General features: G+C 41.0%; 1 long non-coding RNA gene across 1 annotated transcript; it reads right to left on the bottom strand.

The window, feature by feature from the left end:
• Nucleotides 1-1,000: 1,000 nt before the first annotated feature.
• On the bottom strand, nucleotides 1,001-5,767 carry LOC308667026. Its single transcript, XR_014026215.1, has 3 exons — nucleotides 5,703-5,767; nucleotides 4,825-4,918; nucleotides 1,001-1,807 (listed from the first exon to the last, which is right to left on the bottom strand). It is a non-coding gene; the product is annotated as an uncharacterized lncRNA (long non-coding RNA).
• Between the last annotated feature and the right edge of the window lie 445 nt (nucleotides 5,768-6,212).

Genomic DNA, 6,212 nt, shown 5'->3' with positions numbered 1-6,212 from the left:
TTCACAGTAAAAATGTAATTATTCCACAGAGGCACTTGGTGTTTTCATCTTTTGACCATTATATTCTGTGGATACTTTTTAAATCTCTTGCCTGCTTGCCTTGCAGGAGTCAAATCAATGGTATATGTTATCAACAGGCAAATACACAAAGTAGTCTGATATATTTTATCATACCTGTACTCCAGAATTCAGCATTATTGGCTAACTTTGCATTTCAAACCCCAGTATGACTCATGCCTAGAGATAATACATTTTATATTTTGCCAGATAGAACTGGCAATTATATTTTAAAATATTTATTTTTATGCCTTTTATAAAAGATAAGCCTCCACAGTAGCATTCCATCAATATGAGATAGTGACCGTGTGTGGCTAAAGTGCCACCTACTGTATCACCAAGAATGTACAGGAATTACTAATAAGCCAGAACTGAAAGAGAGGATCATATAAAAAATGCAATAGAGGCATTGTTTGTTTAATCTCAGCCCATTCTTTGCACATGTATTCTGTTTTCTCACATAATTCAATGGTGCTTCAGACTTGTGCAATGCAGTATTACGTTACCTAGAATGGCCTTTATTGGGTTCAGATTTGATTTGAGATAGGGTTTGAGAAAGTGTTTTATTTTATGAAATATGCCAACGTAAGTCTTCTTTGCATGCATACACAGAACACTCGCAAATATCTCCAAGCAGCTTTTTCGATATACCTTGGCTGTAGAGAGCCTTTGATAATAATTGGGCATCAATTTGCACAACAGCACAGTGAGACATTTGATTGAAGAAAAATACCACTTCAGTGATTCACACAGCCTAATTACTAAGCCTTCACCAAAAGAGCAATATTAGTATCTTAGAATCTCCAGAGACATCCATTATATTAGCATGGAGTTTGATGATATAAGATCTTGCGTTTCTTCTTCAGTTATGTGTATAAAGCATTGTGAAGCAAGCACATAAATAATTTTGGTGTAAACACCATAGTGAGAAATATATGTTTTTTTAAACATGTTTAATTATATGTATGTCTATAGCATATTTCTTCTCAAAGAAGAAAAAATGCTTCAGTGACTATAAATTTTAGAATACTTCTGAGCATCATTATTGCTTTTCGCATTATCTGCTCCTTTCTGATCATCAGTAGATCCCAAGACTCTAGTCCCTGCTTATCACAGATAATAATACAAATAATTTTTAAAAGGATTGAGATTATTAATATAACAGCTTTTAAAGACAAATTCAGGCCGATTCACACTTTCTGCTTGTCCTGGCACAAGGGTGGGCCAGCTACCATTTTGAGAAGGCAGGAATGGAAGATATCATCAGAAATGGAAGATGACATCCACAGCTGGGTTCTCTGGTTCTCTGTCCAAATGCTTTGATCCTGGAGCATGCTCTTGTGAGACCCCTTTTCTGTCCTTAATCTCCACCTTCAACATCTGGGCTGTCCCATCACCTGATAGGATTTTTATATGCACATTTCTTCTTTCTACAGGTGAAGTAGTGAAGCCATTTCTTTCTGTCTTCCTCTTTTAAGTGGGTGAAATGAAATGGTAGCTGTTAGCTTTGATCTTGCTGGTTTTTTACACTGGGTGAAACTGGCAAAAGTTTTGCCAAGTTTTACCCTCTAGTTTTAAATGACAGAGAGAACTTTAAAACTTTTTTTAAACTAATTCTCCAAAGGCATGCCCACAGAAGAAAAAGCACTTGCCATTTGTTTTCTTAACATGAGTAGGTGACAACAAAAATAGAAAAATCCACCAGTCAGGAGCTGAGTTAATCATAATCTGGGCAGAACACCTGGTATTACTGTAGGAGGGAGGGAGGGAGGGAGGGAGGGAGGGAGAGGGAGAGGGAGAGGGAGAGGGAGAGAGAGAGAGAGAGAGAGAGAGAGAGAGAGAGAGAGAGAGAGAGAGAGAGAGAGAGAGAGAGAGAGAGAGAGAGAGAGAGAGAGAGAGAGAGAGAGAGAGAGAGAGAGAGAGAGAGAGAGAGAGAGAGAGAGAGAGAGATGTAGCAATATCTGGTTAGTGTATGACTTTAATAAATAATCAAAATTCTGGAAAACTGTGGGTGATAAATAATAGCTCTTCAAATGGCTGTAAAAAGAAGCAATAACACTGCATATAAATAAACATATGAAAAAGTAACTTTAATCAACCAGACATTTGTACAGGTTTTCTCCATGGCAAGAAAAAAAATTAAATCCTGCCTTCTAACTACACAAGATGAAGTTCATTGTTGTTGATCAACTATATCTTTGGTGATTGAAGATACTTTTTTTCAAACTTTTTTTTTAACAATGGGTTCAGATTAAGAAGAGACTGGACAGTCACTTGTCTGAAATGATAGGTTCTCCTGCTTGAGGAAGGGGCTAAACTAGAAGACCTACAAGGTCCCTTCCAAGCTTCTGTTCTGTTCTATTCTATTCTCCCCAATGTCAAACCAGTGGCCCTTTCCAAGATGATGTATTGCAGTTTAAAAATAGGGAAAAAGACCTGACAGCTAGTGTACTACTTTAGAACCAGCCTATAGCTCTTCTCATATGAATATATTTCTCATTAGTAAGAAAGTCCTCGCCGCTGGGTGAGCTCATTCGTGGTTTCGGGGTGGAGTATCACCAGTACGCTGATGATACCCAACTTTTTCTTTCCACCCCGAACCAACCCAGTGATGCCCTCGCCGTGATGTCCCCTGCCTGGAGGCGGTCCAGGTTTGGATGGGGAGAAACAGGCTTTGTCTCAATCCTGACAAGACTGAGTGGCTGTTCATACCGGCATCTCGGACTGACCAGCTTTTTCCATCATTAACAATAAGGGATGAGGTGTTACCCCCCGTTGATAGGGCTCGCAACTTGGGCGTCCTCCTGGATTCACGGCTCAGTTTTGAAGATCATATAGGAGCCATGACCAGGGGGGGCTTTTGCCCAGATTCACCTGGTGCGCCAGTTGCGGCCCTATCTGGACCGAGATGCCCTACGCACAGTCACTCATGCGCTCGTGACCTCCCAGTTAGACTACTGCAATGCCCTCTACATGGGGCTGCCCTTGAGGACCACTCGGAGGCTTCAACTGGTGCAGAATTCAGCTGCGTGAGTTGTGATGGGAGCTTCCTGATACTCCCATGTAACACCTCTTCTCCACGAGCTGCATTGGCTTCCGGTTGCCCTCCGGGTGAGATTCAAGGTGCTGGTAATGACCTATAAAGCCCTAAATGGCTTGGGTCCGGACTATCTAAGGGAACACCTGCTGCCAGCATCATCTTCCCATCGTCCTGTGCGCTCCCACAGGGAGGGCCTTCTCAGGGTACCGCCGGTTAATGAATGCCAGCGGGTTATTCCCAGGGGAAGGGCGTTCTCTGTGGGTGCGCCTGCCCTATGGAACCAACTACCCACGGAACTTAGGACTGCCCTCGACCTTCTCTCATTTCGCCGGGACCTGAAAACTTGGCTCTTTGAGCTGTTTGGCCCAGACTGTGGGGTTTTTAATTTAATTGGGTTTTAGATTTACTTTTGGGGCTTGAATTTAATTTAATTGTTTTAATTGATTTTAATTTTTTGTATTTCATGATTTTAACTACCCTGTAAACCGCCCTGAGTCCTACAGGAATAGGGCGGTATACAAATTCAATAAAATAAATAAATAAATAAATAAACTTCTTTGTGTAGATTCCTGGGTAGCAATACAGAACTGATTTGCTACTGTCATTATCCAGGATGGTTTTTTTTCTTTCCATTTCCCAGTGTAGCATACAAAATCTCTGACATTTTCTAGAGATTTTTATCTTTTTGTACTAACCAGGTCTAAACTTGCTTAACATTTTGGAGATCAGTTGTGGCCAATTAAGAGCTGCCATCTGCTGCAACAATGCCTAAGAAGGGCTTAATTATTTTAGAGATGGGTAATTTTGTCAATATTAGTTTTCTTTGTTTTTATATCTTAAGCTTGTTTTATCCCATTTGTTAGTTTGTTAGCATATACACTCAACATGAAAAGTGTTCGTGTAGTTTTCTCTAGTTTGCTTTTGCATTTTTTTCATATTTGTATTTTTCTACAATATTATGCAGTTCAGTATGCTCTTTCACATCCTAGTTTCTCCCAATTTAGGCATGTCTGAATGTGCTTGTCCCTATTGTTCAGAAAACTGAATCACAGTATTTGAAAGGATTATTGTGTTTTGGTTCAGCTGTTGATCTGAGAATTGCTCATTTGCAAAAGCAAAAAACAAAGAAAAATAAGAACCAGGCTGGTTTATCTTTTGTAGCTTTTCCTCCCCAAGTAATCTGAGAGTGAACCAAAACACTTGCCCATTTCCTTGTCCAATGCAGGAAAGATTGTAAAAACTGTATTTCTAAGCAAGCTTTTAACTTCAATTTTCTCCCCCAACACTACACATTTGTTTCTGCTTACACCTGCCCTACTGCTTCCCAACATTGTTCTGTCCCTCAAGTGCTTATGAGTCTTCATAATGCAGCAAACATCATTTCATTAACTGCTTCCAATTCTTGTAGATTTATGCTTGTGAAATCAACTGGCAGCGGTCTTCTTGCACATCCTTAGGCAGTCATGAATATTTTTACCAATTTTCTTAGCACCACAGTTCAAATGGATCTTTGTTCAGCCCTTTTGCTAGTCCAGCTCTCACAGACATGTGCTGTTATTGCATTTGTTGGTTTAACAAATATGCAGCTGCCCATCTCACAAATGTGATTCTGGGCAGTGTACAGTATACAAAAACAATAAAACACTAAGTGAAAACAGAAAAACAAAAAAGATAAAACTCAAGATTGTGGGAAAGACAGACATCCCTTAATCACTTGTTCGACTCACCATGGTACCCAAAGTTGATGGGAAAACTGTATCTCGAGACCTTTTCGAAAGGCAAGTAGGAACGGGGCCAATCTTATCTCAGGGGGAATGACTTCTACTGGGACATTAAAAGTGGAGAAACCATAGCATTAATAATATGTATCTTTGTTACCAGTATAATATCTCACCAGTTTAATGGTTTGTCCTTCTCCCCCAAGTAGTAAACATTTCTCTACTCTTCTCCCCCTTCATGACTGACTCTAAAAAGATAATTTTTACTACTTCAAATTCATCACCATCTATTTGCAGTCTTCTCCGTTAGCTATGTCCAATGAGACTTTTTCTTTCAGTATTAAGCAGATGTCTCTTGCACTCTTCTCCTTCAACAGGATTTTTCTCACTTTTATCTCTGTCCCAAGTGCATCAGGTTATTTGAAACTATTGCTTTCTTCCAGCAGTTTTAGTCCCAGTGTCTAATTCTAGTCCGGTGTTTCTCATTTCTCATGATGCATAAACATTAAATAGTAATGGCACGCTCCTTCCTTAATTTTCAACCATGTTGTTGCTCCATATTGTGCTGCTACTTCGTGATCAATATTTAAGGACTACCCGACAATTTACTGTGGTCTACAGCAGTGAGTGAGCGCCTGTTACTCGTCCCAGCTTCTGCCAACCTAGCAGTTCGAAAGCACGTAAAAATGCAAGTAGAAAAATAGGGACCGCTACGGTGGGAAGGTAACAGCGTTCCGTGCGCCTTTGGCGTCTAGTCATGCCGGCCACATGACCACGGAGATGTCTTCAGACAAGCGCTGGCTCTTCGGCTTTGAAACGGAGATGAGCACCGGCCCCTAGAGTTGGAAACGACTAGCACGCATGTGCGGGGGAACCTTTACCTTTACCTTTACAGCAGTGTTTATCCCTGGGAGTTGAAGTCCACACATTTTAAAGTTCCTGAGGGTGAAGAAACGCCGTTCTCCATAATCAATAGGAAGAACTTTACCATACAATCAACGACGCACAAAATAACTTCTAAAGTCAACTTATTTATGCCACTGCCATGTTGTTAGTTGCGAAGTCGTGTCCGACCCATCGCGACCCTATGGACAATGTTCCTCCAGGCCTTCCTGTCCTCTACCATCTTCTGGAGTCCATTTAAGCTCACGCCTACTGCTTCAGTGACTCCATCCAGCCACCTCATTCTCTGTCGTCCCCTTCTTCTATTGCCCTCAATCTTTCCCAGCATTAGGCTCTTCTCCAGTGAGTCCTTCCTTCTCATTAGATGGCCAAAGTATTTGAGTTTTAGCTTCAGGATCTGGCCTTCTAAAGAGCAGTCAGGGTTGATCTCCTCTAGGACTGACCGGTTTGATCGCCTTGCAGTCCAAGGGACTCGCAGGAGTCTTCTCCAGCAC

The sequence above is a fragment of the Vipera berus genome (genome assembly GCF_964194415.1).
Source record: "Vipera berus genome assembly, chromosome: 3".
NCBI classification, from domain to species: Eukaryota; Metazoa; Chordata; class Lepidosauria; order Squamata; family Viperidae; genus Vipera; species Vipera berus.
Note: the sequence above shows the minus strand (reverse complement) of the source record. Positions and strands in the feature narration are given on the sequence as shown.